We start from the raw sequence: 17,896 nt of genomic DNA, 5'->3' as shown, positions 1-17,896 counted from the left end.
CTCCCTTCCCCAACCGGAGCACGTAGTTGTGACGGACGCGTCCCTCCAGGGCTGGGGTGGCCACTTGGGAGAGGCGGAGATCAGAGGCATCTGGTCTCCGGCGGAGTCCCGGCTCCATATCAACATGTTGGAGCTGCGGGCGATTCGCCTAGCACTGAAGGCATTCCTCCCCTTTGTCAACGGGAGTGTAGTGCAGGTGTTCACGGACAACACCACCGCCATGTGGTACTGCAACAAACAGGGCAGTGTGGGGTCGTGGACCCTTTGCCAGGAGGCTCTGCGCCTCTGGCAATGGCTGGAACGTCAGGGCGTGACTCTGACGGTTCAACACCTGGCAGGTTCTCTGAACGCCAGGGCGGACGAACTCAGCCGTCGGTGATCGGTGGATCACGAATGGCGTCTGAACTCGGACGTGGCGAACGGCCTCTTTCAGCAATGGGGAGAGCCTTGGTTAGATCTATTCGCCACAGAAGAGAACGCGCAATGTCATCAGTTTTGCGCGTTGGAGTTTCCAAGACGGCACTCGCTCGGCGACGCCTTTCGGCGCGAGTGGAGTTGCGGTCTGTTGTACGCCTTTCCGCCTATACCACTTCTGCCCAGAGTGCTGAAGAAGATCAGGCGCGACCGGGCCCAAGTTATCCTTGTGGCTCCGGACTGGGCTCGAAGATACTGGTATCCCGAGCTACTCAGCATGTCAGTCGGTCCCTCGATCCGCCTGCCTCTTCAGGAGGACCTTCTGTCGCAGCAGCAGGGGACGGTCCTCCACCCGAACCTGTCCAGCCTCCACCTCCATGCGTGGAGATTGAGCGGCGTCAGTTAAGGCCATTCGACTTAACTCCTGAAGTCTGTGATGTGATTCTGGCAGCCAGGCGTCCCTCCACAAAGTCGGTATACGCCTGCCGGTGGAACAGATTTGTGGCATGGTGCACAGCAAAGGCTGTGGGTCCCCTTTCTGCCCCTCTTTCCGAGGTTCTCCTCTTCCTTCTTTCTCTTGCCCAGCAGGGCTCTGCTCTGGGCACTATCAAGGGCTACCTTTCTGCCCTTTCCGCCTTCTTAAGGCTACCTGATCAGCCATCTTTATTCAAGTACCCTATTGTACTGAGATTCTTGAAAGGCATCACGCACATGTATCCACCTGTTCCGTTCGTGATGCCTCAGTGGGACTTGAACCTGGTTCTGACATTCTTGATGTGTGCTCCCTTTGAGCCGCTTCATTCCTGTCCTCTCCGTCTTCTCACTTTAAAGGCGGCCTTCCTGGTTGCCATCACCTCTGCCAGGAGAGTGAGTGAGCTCCAGGCTCTTTCTGTGAAACCTCCTTTCATGTCCGTCCATCCTGACAAGGTGGTTCTTGGGACTAGGCCTTCTTTCCTTCCCAAAGTAGTTTCTGCTTTTCACATCGGGCAGTCCATCACCTTACCCTCCTTCTTCCCGCCTCCGCATCCTTCAAAAGATGAAGAGCGGCTCCATCGTCTGGACCCAAAACGTGCGCTTTCATTTTATATGGATCGCACACGCCAGTTCCGGGTGGATGACCAACTGTTTGTTGGCTACGTGGGTGAGAAGAAGGAAAGGGCGGTACAGAAACGAACCATCTCTCGGTGGGTCGTCCTGTGCATCAAAGCATGCTACTCTTTGGCTCGGAAGGAGCCTCCTGTTGGGCTGAGGGCCCATTCCACTCGGGCCACGGCGGCTACTACTGCCCTGGGCCGGGGAGTCCCTTTGCAGGACATTTGCCAGGCGGCTACGTGGGCCTCGCTGCACACCTTTGCGAGGCACTACTGCCTGGACAGTCAAGTCCGGAGGGATGGCTTCTTTGGCCGTTCGATCCTCCAGGACTTTCTGGTGTAGGTTTGTATTGGTTCGCAGACCCACCACCGGGGTTGGTATTGCTGGGGTATCTATTCTAAGGTAAGGAATCTAATACTAACCTGTTTCTTTCAGATGAACAAGTTACTTACCTTCGGTAACGATATATCTGTAAGAAACAGTAGTTAGTATTAGATTCCTTACCGCCCCACCCATCCTCCCCGTTCTGCGAACTGATACCTAGGGTTAAGGACATCCCTTTCAGGGCCCTAGTTTCAAATGGCACCAGTGTTAGTTCTCACATGGCTCTGCATGTTCTGGCGCGGGAAAGCTGTGTGCAAAGAACTGACGTCAGCGCGCGGAGGCGGCGTCTATATACTCCAGCGACGTCATCACGGCGCACGACGCCGACGACGCGGAGCCGCAGGGGACGCCTGCAGACGACGCCTACCGACGCGCAGGGGTACTGCTACGCAAAAGTTTCCGGATCCAGACTGACGCCTGGGGATATTCTAAGGTAAGGAATCTAATACTAACTACTGTTTCTTACAGATATATCGTTACCGAAGGTAAGTAACTTGTTCATCTGTACTAAAAACACCTGAGGGGTTGTTTTCAAAAGCCTCTTTTATTAACAACACCTCCACCACCACTATACCACCACCACCATCATCAACACCACCTATACCATCGCCACCACCAATACCACCACCACCACCAATACCAACCCAATACCACCACGACCAATCCAATACCACCACCACCAATACCAATACCATCAATACCACTACCACAACCAAAAATACCAATACCAGTACCATTGATAGAGCGCGCAGGTCACCCAACTATAATTTTTACCATATGCAAATTTGGGCCCATAGATTCAATTTACCATATTTATTGATCGGGTAACCTACACTCTACTACTAGTAACCCAGTTCATTCCTATTTTATTTCCAATGTACCCGACTTACCAATCCTCGTCACGGGTACCTATGATCACAATGGATCAGGGAGCTAGCTGAAAAAGATAAGCAGTCACCAAAATACAATCAAATTTATAATATTTGCACTCTTTATAATAACCACAGACTCAGGAAGTTTTGAAAACCTTTATCTAGTTCTTGTCAAAAGTCAGAAAGCATAAAATTCACAGCAAGTAAACTATCAATAACCAAAATCATGAAAATCGTGTAACCATGCAGAAAGTAGATTATGCCAACCATTTAGAAGTTTAAAGGGAAGGTAGAAAAGGGAACATGCTAATAAGATTTTTCAGAAATTAAGCTTGGTATGATGTGTCTAAAGGACGGGGAAAATAAGGAACATACTAGAATGTCACAGTTTGAGTACCCCTAGAAGGTGGGTAAGGAAAAAGAACTTTAATCTGTACTAAGGAATTTGAAGTTACCATGTAGCTATAGCGAAGGAAAAAATGGAATCACGCTAATAAAACTGTATGTCACCATTTACTTAAAAGGATAGGGAAAAATGGAACATGCTAGAATAACAGCCAAAATGTAGAACTTTATTATTGGTCAGCACAGGGAGGGAAAGAAAAGGAACAATATGCAACATAAGATTTGTAGCAGTTTCAAGGAAAGCAAGAAAAGGACATAAGTGTATTTCCCTAACAGATATATATTTACCTAGAACGGTGTGGAGACCAACCCTGGCCACGGGTCAGTTTAGACAGGTGAAACCCCAAGGAAAAGATTGCCAGTAGGCCAGCAGGTGCAGAATGGAAACCCAGGACAGGAAAACCAGATTAGTATCAGGACAGGACCACCAAAGTTGAGACCAGCACCCGCAGTTCAGTTGCAAAACCTGCGCTACACCCTCTCTGCAGCTAACAGTCAGAACCCCGATTGGGTTATCGAATTTCCCAGCAAAGTGCTTCGCCAGCACTTAAGGTTCCCAAAAACCCCGAATGGGTCTGTGAGTCTGTCTGACAGAGTGCTCAGCAGTACCTCTGTTTCTCGATCAGCTATTGACAGTGACAGGTCAGCTATTCGGACAAGTCGGACAATTTCTCGAGCTAAACCTAGGCTAGTTATACTGTTTTCGGGTCAGTGTACCACCCACCAAATGTTGCAAATGTAAGAATCCCCAATTTCGATTGGACAAAAGAGAGGACAGGTCATCACACCCCCCAGGATTTGACTTTCTCAAGCCCCTCATTTGAATCTTTCATACCCGCCCATCGAATTTCATGTTCTCATGACATATGCTTTACACCTAACAAAGGTGAATTTAACATTGTATACAATGTAGAAACTTCAGCACAGTCCAGTCTATTTTGCTAGGTGAGAGTTCATCTTCCCATGCACATCTTGTCTGGAATACCCATCTGGCAAGGATTCAAAGGTCACTGCTGTAGAGGCTTGCAGATCTCGCGCAGACTCAGTTTCACGCAAGATGGAGAACGGCAAGGGAAGTCAGGCCACATTTCGTTATGTACCATGAAATAGAAAAGAACAGTTTTAGAATACAGAAAAAATGAATGCACTGTATACCATGAATCTCTATACTGTTCCCATTACTTTATAATAACTATAGCGATTAATGCAGAACGTACAGCGTAGCAAAAGCAGCAATGCAAGCTTCAGGCATGTGAGAACACAAAGCAGCCATTTTAGCTCTAGTGCGCAAGTGCAACCGATTCCCACCAGAACTGCGAGTACGTCACGTCACATGGGTATGACCGACGCATGCGCAGAAGAAATTCCTGCGTAGCAGCAGCCATTTTAATCTTCAAGCGTATTACTATTAGTAAACACATGGGCAAGCTTCACTGGGACAACCCGATGTCAGAATAAAGGGAAAATTAATAAGACAAACAAGTTGATTAACACTTATTAGGGTTAATTGAGGTTCATGAGTTCAAGCAAGTCGCTGTACGTGCAAATCCTTGCTCCATCAATCCCCTCTTTGATGATATTTTATATCATCACAAATTAATGGAACCAGATTCCAACTTTTCACATTTTACCCATTTCAATCTCTTCAAACATTCTATTCAGCTTTTTCCCAGTCTCTTTATTAGGGTGAGAATTTTTCACCCTTTTATAAATCTGATTATTCAATTCTTCTAATTCAAGCTCATCAACATTTCTTTTCACTCCTCTCTTGTTCAGAGTATATTTCTTTTTGTGTTTTCGACATTTGCAGCAAATTATTATTATAAACACTACCAAACCTATTCCCGCTATTGGCATCAGTATTTTGCTTACAAGACTTTTACCTAGGTTAGAAAACCAACTACCTACAGTGGAGAGACCATCAGTAAGTCTCTTCCAGGCACTGTCAACCTCGAGTGGTTTAAGCTCATTTTCCAAATTTGTAATGTTTCTCACATACCCTTTAATTACCACACTTTTGTCAAGTATGTAAGTGCAACAATGTTGAGCTTTCAGCATTCTGCAGACTCCGCCCTCTTTTGCCAATAATGTGTCAAGGGTAAGACGATTTTGTAAAACCATAGATCTCATCGTAACCATTTCGGTATTGACCATCCGCAAACCCCCAGCAGTGTCAGTTGATAACCGATCCACTACTGTTGACAATTTGCAAATTCTCTGTGTGTTCAGAGCCACTCCCACTGTAGGTATCAATGCACTAAAATTATCATCTACTATTTCACCAACACTTTCTCTTTTAGTACGTACTAATTCATTAGTCTTTGCAGTGTTTCCAGCGATTTTCCCCACATGGTATATCTTTGGGAAGACAATACCAAAATAACAGCTTCCGTACCAATGGTCGGGCAATTTGAAATAAGCCTTGTTCCCACATATATAATAAATTCCAGAAAAAATAGGCTCTGACCCATCTTTGAAACCCCAACCCCCAATTACCTTGTAATTGTGTTCGCATTCACTGGAACCAATGAATATATTGTTATAATAACTGGTTCTTTCTTTTTGAAGACAAAGTTTCCCTTTCTTTTCGTAACATAGCAGCATTAGCCCCACCATTTGAGGTGCTCCCTATGCTTTCAGTCCATTTAGGAGTTTTCTGATTCTTGTCTTTGGCTTTCTTTTGGAAACTTTCTCTTCTTTCCTCTACCATATTTAGGAACATTTTCTCCTTTTCGTGTAATGAACAGGTCAAGTTATCTTTGTGTGCGTCATCTATATTTATTTTACCTACAGTTAGAAAGTAGTCACTCATGTATTTAGCTACATCTCTAGTTGTATGTACAGGGTTTAGGTTTCGTCGCACAGGAAGTTCAGAAAATATCACATCAAGGTTTGAGTAATAATACTGTAAAGGTCCTCTTCTATAAAATAAACTACTTAGAATACTACAGGACATTCCATAGGTTAGTGGCAAATGGTGAAACGTCACACCTTCAGCTACTGAAGTGGGCAACTTCATGCAGACATAGCAATCATCTATTTCCATAGCTTCTACATAATGTACTAACAGTTTTGCGAAAACATTTAAATGAGTTTTGTTCTTGATCTTATTGTAATGTAATCCTTCCTCATCTGGTGCTTCTAAATCTAACTTTGTTTGCTTAAGGCTAAGTGGCTTGTCTGCTGCATCTACTCTTTGTGGTGTATTTCTAGTGTGTGATTCTACAGTACCCTCTGGTAAGTGATAATTTGGGTATAGGTTCGGGTCTTTACTCATCATAGAAGGAATAGCTATTGTTAGTCCTATCCAAAGTATCAGTACTATTGCTACACTACATAAACATACTTGGCAGCATGTTTTCAAACAACCTCGTCTCGGTCTCCCATTCACAGAAGAATCAGACATTTTGACTTAAAGGAAGCTTCAACCCCTCTTTGTAACTCTGTACAGCTTGCTTACTCGAGCAACTTTTCAGCTTGGTTTCGCTTATTCTTCGGCCTGGTCAGTAATCAATTCTTCATCACTTTCGTCACTTATTTCCAAATTTTCAAATTCTTGCAGTACAAAGTAAGTCCACTCAGGGCTTTGATACTTGTTATTCAGTTTCTTTATACAGGCACTTCTTTGCTTCGGTTTTATGACAGCTGGGTCAGTTTGACTTCATACTTCATTTATCTGCTCAGGTTCTTCGTTTATTGTCTTTAATCACAATCTCAGTCTTTTCACAAATCTAGGTACTGAGTCACCTTTTCTGAGTCTTTTAACTGGCACTGTGTCTTGGCCTTCTTCAAACGTTCTTTTGTTGTCGTTCAGGTGTGGCACATTTGGTTCAAGTTCGTCTACTGTATTTTCCCCTAACTAGCTAGGTCCAGGTCTTTCATCAGTTTCTTCTGCCTGGCCACTAAACTGGCCTTGTTCAGGTAGGTGCTGATTGTGGCTTTGATCTGTTTCGATTTCTTCTTCCTGAACACAATTGTCTAATCCTGGTCAAGCTCTTCGAACTCTTGATTCTCTTCCGCTTGGACTTCCGCCATAATTTCTATCTGCCCCTCTTCTGGCGCTGGTGTTCTTGGTGGAGTGTCAGTTACCTGATTTTTCCCTATCTGGTCCTCAGAATCCGATTTGATTTGGATTTCGATGATCTGAGTACCTTCTTCTTCACCTGTCTCGTCCTCACTATCCCACTGTCTATCTAAATAGATTTGTCTTCTTATTCTCACAGGATCTATAGTCAGGTCGACTATTGGGACCCAATCTTCTTGACTGGAGCTCGGTTGTTCTTCTTCAGCTACTTCAGGACCGATATCTTGGGACCCCTCAGCTGCACAAACTTCGGCCTCAGTTTCTTCAGGTTCAGTCACTTTCTTCGTATGGCTGGCATGGATCCAGCGAGGTACTCCTGCACACTTCACAGCTGTGGTGGTTACTAGGATCACCTGTCGTGACTTTCCCCACCTTGGTGCAAGGCAACTTTTCCGAGTATGTTTTTTTTATTACAACCCAGTCACCTGGATTCAGGTCATGTGCTGGAGTTGTTGGCCTGGCGACAGCGTCTCCCCCAACCTGGTGAGAGATAGAACGCACTTGGTCAGCCAGTTCTTTACAGTATTCTAGTATTAAATCATCAGATATGCTTATCAGTTTGTATCCTGGCACCCATGCTTGCCGCATTGCTCTTCCCATCAGTATCTCGTGTTCCGGTCTGGAATACTTCTGAGTCCCATCAACACGAGTGGCAAAGCATCAGGCCACTCCAATTGAGTGTATTCACACATCTTTCCCAATCTTGCTTTAATTGTGCCATTCAGTTGTTATACCACTCCAGAAGCCTCTGGGCGATATGCACAGTGCAGTTTTTGCGTGATTTTCAATGCTTCACAAATCTGTTTAATTATTTCATTCTGGAAATGCCCTCCTCTGTCTGATTCAATTGTGACTGGGAATCCGTACATAGGTATTCGTTCCCTAAGTAATAGTTTGGCTACTGTGATGCTGTCATTTCTACGTGCAGGGTAAGCTTCCACCAATTTTGAAAACAGGCAGACAATGACAAGTAAGTATTTCATTCCTCGACAAGGGGGTAACTGAATAAAGTCAAGATGCAGTCGAATAAAGGGGCCCTCTGCCTTTCCAATTTTGCCTGGTAACACCACAGTTTTCTTTCCGGGGTAAATTGCTGACAAACCAGACACCTCTGGCAGAATGCCTCTGCTATGTCTCTGAATTTCGAATTGAACCATGTCTGGGTGAACATGCAAATCATCGCATCTCTTCCCAAATGTGTGTCTCCATGTATCAACCCAGCCATAGGAGCAAGCAGACAGTCTGGCAACACAGGCATAGCATCCAAGTAAACAATGACACCGTCTTCCACCCTTCTCTGACAACCAAAGTTTCTCCACCTTTGTTTTTCCTGTGGCTCTGCTGTGTCCTGTAAGTCTCTCACTTCCTCCCATTTACTCACTCCCTCTAGCATCAAGAGTTGGCAACTGTTTCCGATTCCCCCAACCTTTATATTGATTGCTATTCGGTATCTTGCGCAATGTTGGGCTAACTGGTCAGCATATCGATTACCTGCTGTCACTTTGTCATCACCAGATTTGTGAGCAGCACACTTGACCACAGCCAATTCTTTTGGTAACTGGATTGCTTCCAGTAAATCCTGCACATAATTTCCATTTCTGATAGGGGTGCCTGAAGAAGTCAGGAACCCCCTTTGCATCCATAATTTGCCAAAGTCATGCACAACCCCATAACCATACTGGCTATCAGTATATATGGTTATCTTCGAGTTCCTCTCAAATTTGCAAGCTTTTGTTAATGCAACCAATTCAGCTACTTGTGCAGACTTGACTCCATGTAAATAGGATGCTTCCACTGGACCTCCTAGAGTACCCACTGAGTAGGCAGCACTTAGGCCACCTTCCTCATGTCTCATGCATGAGCCATCTACAAACAGCTCATAATCTTCATTAATTAAAGGATTTTCTTTGATATCTGGGCGTGGTTTTGTTCTAAACCCGGTCAAATGAATGCAATCATGTTCAGTTTCCTCCCTCACTTCTGCTGCGAATGAATTAGGTAGTAAGGTAGCTGGATTCAGAATATTACATCTAGCAATGGTTAAGTTTCCTGCACCTACAAGGATTCTCTCACACTTAGTCAGCCGACTAGGTGTGCGATACTGAGTTTTAGTTCCTGTCAGCAAAATTACAACATAATGTGGAACATACACAGTTACCGGATGTCCCATCACAATGGACTCACTCTGTTCAAGACTCGTACATGTTGCAGCTACAGCTTTCAAGCATCCAGGTAATCCAGTTGCTACTGGGTCCAATGTGGAAGAAAAATATGCAACTGGACGTCTGGTCAAACCATGAGTTTGGGTAAGGACTGAAAGTGCACAATTGTCTCGTGTATCACAGAAAAGTGCAAAATCTTTTGAATAGTCAGGCATTCCTAATGCAGGAGCTGTACACAGACATTCTCTCAATTTTACAAAAGCAGTCATGCTTTCGTCATCCCATTCCACAGGATCTTTTGCTCCTTTCTTTGTCATTTTTATCAATGGTCTTGCTAGGGCTGCAAATCCCACTGCCTACAGTACCCTACGACTCCAAGAAACATCCTGATTTCTTTCTTGGTGTTTGGCAATTCCATGTTTCGAATTATTCGAATTCTTTCTGTGGTAACTTTCCGGATACCTCTCTCTATCTGGTACCCCAGATATTTTACTGATGAGGTACAGAATTGCAGCTTTTCTGGCAACACTTTATGTCCACCTTCACTTAAATGGTTCAGTAAAGCAATGGCGTTGACAACACAGTCTTTCCTGCTCTTAAACGCCACCAAGAGGTCGTCTATATATTGCACCAGGACTGATTTTCCAGGCAATACCAGAGTTTCAAGGCACTTTTTCAAAATTTGATTAAAAATTGAAGGATTTTCCGTGTACCCCTGAGGAACACGATTCTAGACGTACACATGACTGTCGAATTCAAATGAGAAAAGAAATTCGCTGTCTGGATGCAATGGAATTGAAAAGAATGCATGACATAAGTCAATGACGGTAAACCAACCAGCATTCCAAGGTATCTGGTATAGAATCACTGCAGGGTTTGGCACTACAGGACAGCAAGGAACCACGATTTTATTAACCTTGCGCAGGTCCTGTACGACCCTGTACTTACCACTAGGTTTCTTTATGCCAATTATCGGTGAGTTACAAGGACTGCTCAACACTTCTTGCAATATGCCTGCTTCTAGTAATCGTTTGATTTCAATAGCAACTCCTGCTTTGACTTCTGCACTCATTTTATACTGTTTAGTATTTGGGTAGACTGCATCTTCTTTTATGGCTATTTTAATTGGGTCAACATTTGCCATTAATCCTACATCTTATCTTTTCCAGTAAAATCCCATACCTCTGGTTCCACTGTCTCTTGAAGTTCTTCAGGTAAATCCTGTACTGTCAGTCTTTTAATTTCTGAGTCGGGTCTTGCTAAACATTAATTTGTAAATTCCATCTTCATCTGGGGTCTGAATTTCGACGCCATTTGGAGTGCAAAAGATAGTGCAGTTCATTTTGCACAGCAAATCTCGTCCTAGCAGGTTAACAGGACTGGACTCACAAACAACAAATCTATGCATTTCTTTAAAACTGCCAATTTTAATCTCCATAGGTTCTGTAACTGGGGTACTAATTAGCTGATTAGAAACGCCCACTACTTGGATCGCTTCTCCCGAGAGGGGTAGGTTTGGAACGTCTGCTGTTCTCACAGTAGAACGGGTAGCACCAGTGTCCAACAGAAAGGTGACGTCATTTCCTTCAACCTTTCCTTCTATGTATGGCCCTGACTGGTCCACCGGCAAGGAGGCGCCAAGCACGCACTCCTCGTCCTCCCCCCCTCAGGCACCGTCAGTAGGTGTCATCACAGAGAAATGTGTCATTTAACAGAAATTGTGAAGTTGCTGCCTTTCTATCCTCCCTTCCTTACCAACCTTCAATGTCTTCACTCTGTTGTGCTTTGCTCCTGTAATTTGGCCTAGGTGCACGAGGCAACTGATTTTGTTTTACCTGCTGCTGGGTCTTCCGTGGTGTTTCATTCTGCGTCTGTGGATTTAAATCATTAATTTGCACATTACCATTCTGCACAGCCTTACACTCGTCTCTCCAGTGACCTATTTTTCCGCACCCGTGACAGGGAAACTTTTTCCGTGCCTCTTCTCGGCTCATTTTTACTCTTGGTTTTCCCCCACCCCCAGGGCCCCTGACTCTGATTATTAGTCATTTTGAACTGTTGGAACTGCTGTTCCTGGTGCTCTGCTAATTTTACCTGTGCCCACATGACCTTTTCCTTTAACTCTTTCCGTTTATCTGCCAGCTCATCTTCGCAGTATTTAGCATACTTCAGGACTTCATCAATTGGTTTAGCCTGCCAGCAGATTTTATTGTCTTTGATCCACTGTGAGATCTCAGGCCTTAACCCGAACACAAATCGATAAATGAAGTGGGTCATGTCCTTCATCTCAATGTTGTCCAGACCACTGTATATCTTGAACACCTGTAACAGTCGTTCATAGTATGAATGCACAGTTTCATCTCGATTCTGGGTAGTTCTATCTATTCGGGTCCAATCAGTTTCTTTTGCAGGCACCTTTCCTTTCAGATACAACATTACCTGGTTGTACTTCCTCATCACATCCAAAGAAGGAGCCCCTGTCTTTGGGTCCCTCGGGAATTCCTCATTTGGCCAATCAACAGCAATTTTACATTCTGTCCACAAATCTACAGGAACTACAATATCAAAGAAACCATCTAGATCTTTCAGGAGGCATTTTTGAACTTTCACAAATCTCTCAACCTGTCTGTACCATTCTACAGGTTTTTCTCGTAATTTTGGGAAGTCATTCGTAAAGGACACAATATCCTGTCGGGACCATGGAACATGTACATATCCTCCACCTGGCACTTCTCTCATAGGATATAAGTTTTCTACCTTTTCTGTTTCTTTTAAAACATATTCAGATGTAATTTGCTTTGATCTACTGTCTTCCTTTTTCTTGGCCCACCTGGCTTTCCATTTTTCTAAATCTCCCCATTTTTATACCAGGTTTAGCAATTCTCTGATCTGTACCTTTTTTCCTGACACATTCATGTTCTCCAAATCTTTGTCTGAGAATTCTGCTCTGTAGGGTTTTTGTAACACTTTAGATCTGCTAATGTCTATTCCCATACTAGCTGCAGTGTCCATTAATTTTTCATGGTACCCTCTGGTATTTCGGGTAAGACTTTTACAAATGAAGAACAATTCCTCTTCACTTAGGGTGTTTAGTCTGTCCAAACCCACATTTCCAGCCATCAGTTCCTCCAATTCTATTCTCAATTTGTATATGTCCAATGGTTTTGGCTGGTGATTTGGTTTCTCTAATTCTCGGGTCCATCTATCTATTTCTTCAGGAGTTACTACCGTAGCACTTATAGTACCCGAAGAGGACTCAATCTGAACTTCTCTTGAACTAAAAGGAGTGTTCTTTCTCTGTGAACTCCCTTCTGGTTCCCTTATCGGTAAATCCATCAAGGAGATCACAGATTCACATGAACTTGCCTGATCATCTACTATTAAGGGCTATTTTCTTGGCTGTACTATAGATGGGGTTATACTTGGAGTTTTTGGACTTGCTTTCTTATCCCCATACAAAGGAACAAGTGGTCCAATAGATACTGGAATTGTCAGAGCTTCAGGACTTGTATTCAATTGGGAGATTTTCTGAATTAGTTCTGTTCTTTGTTTAATTAAAGCCTCTTGTTCTCTATTCTGAAGTACCTATCCATGGAGGTTTCATGTACTATCTGCGGAATTAAAGAAGGATTATAATTCGGGGCACTTGGACTTGTCATACTCGGTCCCTCACCATAATTAGGTTTCAAGAATGGGTTTCTCGTGCTTAGGGATCTTGGTTCATCATTATAAGGTGGTGGATTCTTCATTAACAAATCCTCCAGATAATCACCGTCTGAATCACCACTGGTCATTAAATGTTTTGTTTTCTCGGTCCTTTTCCCTCCCATGGGCTCTTCTACTGTTATTACAGGGTACAGTCCTTCTACCATCATGTTCTGTCTCCATTCTTTCATTCTTTTTTCTCGGGTCTCTTTCTGTACCTTCGGATAACATTTTGCTAACCCTTTGTCAATTCTGGGTCTGTCTCGCTCAAAAGCCTCTATTTCCCATTCTTCTAAGGCATCATACTGCGTTAGTCTAGGTCTGGGATGCAAAACATTCGTTCGGGTCCTCAGATTGAATAGAATTCTGCATTAAATGTACCTTCCAAAGGAAATGCTAAAATTCCGTCATCTTTAGTATATTCCACCCAATTTTCTAACCATACACACGCATGGTAGCCTCTGTCAAACAACATGAATGATGCGGGAGTATTAGGTGGTGGAATAATAACTCCTTCTCTAGTTTTGATAGGCTTGTCTTTCTTGAAGTAATTATTTACCTTGTCTACAAATGTCATTTTTCTCTTCCATACATAATTTTATTTCTAGCTGTTCTCCACTGATCCCTCACAAAACCTTGATATCTAGGGTCAGGTCGAATTGCTGGATGAGTTGGATACCACATATACCTTTTCCACAAATTACTTTGTTTACAAAATCGCTTCCAATACAAATGTGTCTTTTATTTGTCTGCAACCAATCAAATGCGCGATTTCAACCAATTTCAACCAATGGGTGCGCGGCATTTCTCGTGAAACGAGTTCTCACGCTCCTGTGCTCACCCCTCCTTTACAATTCTATCTCTGCTACACGCCCGCTGTCTCGACCAATACCAGCGCGACACTGAGTGATGTCAGCGCAGCTCCGCAACTGACTCCCTCCTTCACACGGTAAGGAAAACTTCGATTTCTACCCTTTAAAGTGCAAGTGCTCTGTTTAATTTACAACGAAAAAAACATTTGCCACTGTACTCGAGTTTCTAGAAAGAAAAGATTTGTTTCACTGCAAGTAAATCTCTTCCGTTTACTTTTCATATACTGGGAGTAGATCCCTTCTGCCTACTCTTCACACAAGCATTAGAGAACCTGCTACTCCTTCGACTCATCCACTTTGGGATATATACTAAGCCAAAAGTTTCACCAGTGAACCCCTTTGCTATCAATCAAGCTCAGACGAACCTGCTACTCCTTCCGTGTGACCCTTACTAGGTGATATCACAATAGAAGTTTGCCACAAACTCTTCGCTATCATTTATTCATACATTTATACCGGAAAACCCTAATTAGTGCTTCCAGTTCTGCCCAACCTGCACCAATTTTCCTCAACGTAAGTGACCTCTATTTATTATTTATTTATTTAAAACATTTATAAAGCGCAACTATCACCTTGCAGGTATCCTGGCGCTGAGACAACTCTTAAGAGGGATGCACTGGGAGACAACAGTTGAGTAATTGGGAGTTAACATTTTGTAAACAGCCAAGTTTTGACCCGTTTCCTAAAAGGGAGAAGTTCACTTATTTGACGGACATCCAAAGGCAGGCTGTTCCAGAGTTTTGATGCAGTAACCCTGAAACATCTTCCTCCTGTCCTGACTTTTTTAAATCTTGGTACTTTAACAAGACAGGCTGTTGTAGATCGGAGGGCTCTGGTTGGAATGTACCAGTCAAACATAGATTGCAGGGGAGTGGGCCCAACTCCGTGCAAAGCTTTAAAAACAAGACAAAGAGATTTAAAAGCAACTCGCTGTTCATAGGGAGCCAGTGAAGCTCAGCCATTGCCGCAGTGGCCGAGGATCTCCTAGGCCAGCCCAGGGCCAGTTTGGCAGCAGCTGTTTGAACTCTTTGGAGTCTGTCTAACAGCGCAGACGAGGCCTCGAGCAACAGCGCATTGCAATAGTCAAGGCGACTAAGAATGGTGCACCTGACTATTAAGGCCCGGGCCTGCAAGGGAAGGAGTGGAAATATCTTGCGGAGTGAGCGAATAAGGGCAGTGCAGGTGAGCACTGTTTTCGCAACCTGGGCTTCCATGGTGAGCTTATTGTCTATCATGACACCCAGATTGCGAACCGTGGTGACCGGCTGCGGTTTTTCCAGAATTTCAGGGGGCCAGAACTCCGCTGGGAACGGGCGAGGGATTCTACCTCCGGCACAGAACAGAACCTCGGTTGTGGAGGCGTTGAACTGTAAGGAATTCTTGTGTAGCCAGCAAGCCGTGTCTCGCAGACAGTCATGAAACGACTCCAGAGGAATCGATTCCTCACCCTCCCAAGAGAGAAAGAGCTGAGTGTCATCGGCATAGTTAATTGCTCTTAGCCTATGGGATTTTATTAACGTAATCAGAGGTTTTAAATAAACGTTAAATAAAATCGGGCTGATGGACAAGCCTTGAGGCACCCCGTGGGTCACCAGGGAGAAGGCTGATTGATACGGGGGGAGGGACACAGCCTGCTTCCTATCCTTCAGGAAGGAGCGAAACCAATGCAGGACAGTGCCACCCACCCCGGCCTCTCTTAGTCTCTCCAGCAGAATCATATGGTTGACCGTATCGAATGCGGCAGACAGGTCCAACAGGATCAAGGCTGCTGCCTGGCCCCTGTCTGCACGCATACGAAGGGCCTCCATGGCAGTAAGTAGGGCTGTTTCAGTGCCATGGCCTGGACGAAAGCCAAATTGTATTTCGTCCAGGAAATGATTCTGCTCCAGATGTTTGGAGAGGCACGAGCTCACCCAGCGCTCGGCAATTTTTGCCGGGAATGGTAGCAGGGAGATTGGTCGGTAGTTCTGTAGACACTCAGGATTCAGAGAGGGTTTCTTCAACAGTGGCCGAATGAGAGCCTGCTTCCAAAGGGCAGGAACTAGGCCACTGCTCAGGGATTGATTGCAGATCCTGCAAAGAGTGGGAAAGAGTTCCTCTCCGGATATCTTCCCGTTTTTAGGGGGGATGGGGTCGAGAGGAGAGCCCTAGGAAATACCTTGAGCCAGTCTGTTAAATTCCACCTCAGTAATGGGGGGAAATTCCGCCAGGAGGTCCATGGGCTGGCACCCTTGGCTCGCTGCTCCATGGTCGATGATGGCAATCTCAGGGCCGATGGAGTCGACCAGAGTGGGGGAGATGCTTAGATTTCGAATGATAGTCTCAATTTTGTCATTGAAGAACAGCGCCAGATTGTCGCACAGGTGTTGTGTGGAAGGGATGGCTTTTTTTGCGCAATCAGGATGAGTAAGGCTGTTCAAAATCTGGAAGATACTCTTGGAGCTGTTGGCGGCTGTACAAATTGTGGAGCAATAGTAAGCTGATTTGGATTTCATAATCGCTTTTTTATATTCCAAAAGTTTAATTTTCCAGATTTGCTTGTTAGCATCAAGGTAGCCCAGTCTCCATTTTCTTTCAGCCTGCTTACAGGCCAATTTAAGAAACTTTAAAGAATCGTTGAACCAAGGAGCTTATGCTCTACCCTTGTGCTTACATGTTTTTAATGGAGCTAGGGAGTCAATAGTTGTCGATATCCTGAGACAAAAAGCCTCATAATTATCCTCGGCCGGAAGATTTGGAGAGAAGCTATCCTCCACTTGGAACATAGCACCAGTGATTCTCCGCCTTTCCAGAGCTTTCCAATCTCTATACGTAACTTCAGAGGGGATACTGCATGCCAGTTTTTTAGCTCTCTTACAGTTAATGTAGAATTTAAGGAGAGAATGGTCAGTCCAGGCCATGGGCAAGATATTATTCAAATGTACTAGCTGAGGGGTGGAAAAAAATAAGATCAAGTCGATGCCCTGCTCTGTGAGTGGGTTCCCGGACTAGCTGTTTCAACCCCACGCTCTCACAGGAGAGCAAAAGGTTGTGCAGTCCAGTATCTAAAAGACCATTAGGCCATAGATTAAAATCCCCTAAGATAGTTAACTTATTGTGGGAAATCGCCACGTTGGACAGAGAAGTAAGTAGCGATTGTTGATGCTGGGCACTGAAAGCCCCCGGTGGACGATAGCAAATGATTGCCGTAAAGGTAACTCCTGTGTGACTGTTAATTGAGAGTCCAAGGAGCTCAGTCCCAACAACCGGGTCTAGATCTAGGAGGTTAACGTGCCAGGAGGCTCTATAGATAATTCCCACCCCACCCCTCCGACCTTTGGGTCTGGGTAGATGCAAGATTTTGTAATCCTGCGGGCAAGCCCAGTCAAGTTCAATTTCACAGTTAGAGTGGGTCCATGTCTCGGTACAAAAAAGAACATCTAACTGATAGGTTTCTACTAATAGTTGAATTTCAGCGGCATGCTTCGGCAGTGATCTTACATTAAGAAGTCCGCCCGATAGCAGACCACTGATAGCAAAGTCATTCAAAGGGAGGGCAGTATCAGCAAAAGAAAAGTGTCCTTCACACGCATGCTCACTCAGATTGAGCAGAGTCTCCCGAGAGTAAAGTGGAGGGGAGGCCCCATGGTTGACGATAATTCGGGCAGAGTGGCTCGCCCTCGCCGCGGCCTGGTCGCGGATGGGCGCAGACGGGCTCGCCTTTGGCGCGCTGCCGCTGCGCCCGCTGCGCTCGTCCGCTGCGCTTCCGAGTAGTGAACATTCTTATAGCAGAGGAAGGGGCGTGGCTTGTGTGGGGGGCGTGGCCTATCGTCTCGAGGGCGATGGCGTCGCTGTGGTGACCCTCCCTGCAACAGCGCTGGGACCGCTGTGCAGGTAACCCCAAGTCAAGAGCAACAATCAATATCA

General features: G+C 44.8%; 1 protein-coding gene across 1 annotated transcript in view; it reads left to right on the top strand.

Annotated features, from left to right (window-relative positions):
- The window catches only part of ZCCHC14 (zinc finger CCHC-type containing 14), a 799,037-nt gene that overhangs the window by 444,757 nt on the left and 336,384 nt on the right, over positions 1–17,896 (top strand). The window lies entirely within an intron of this gene.

Source organism: Lissotriton helveticus, chromosome 12, assembly GCF_964261635.1.
Source record: "Lissotriton helveticus chromosome 12, aLisHel1.1, whole genome shotgun sequence".
NCBI lineage: Eukaryota > Metazoa > Chordata > Amphibia > Caudata > Salamandridae > Lissotriton > Lissotriton helveticus.
Note: the sequence above shows the minus strand (reverse complement) of the source record. Positions and strands in the feature narration are given on the sequence as shown.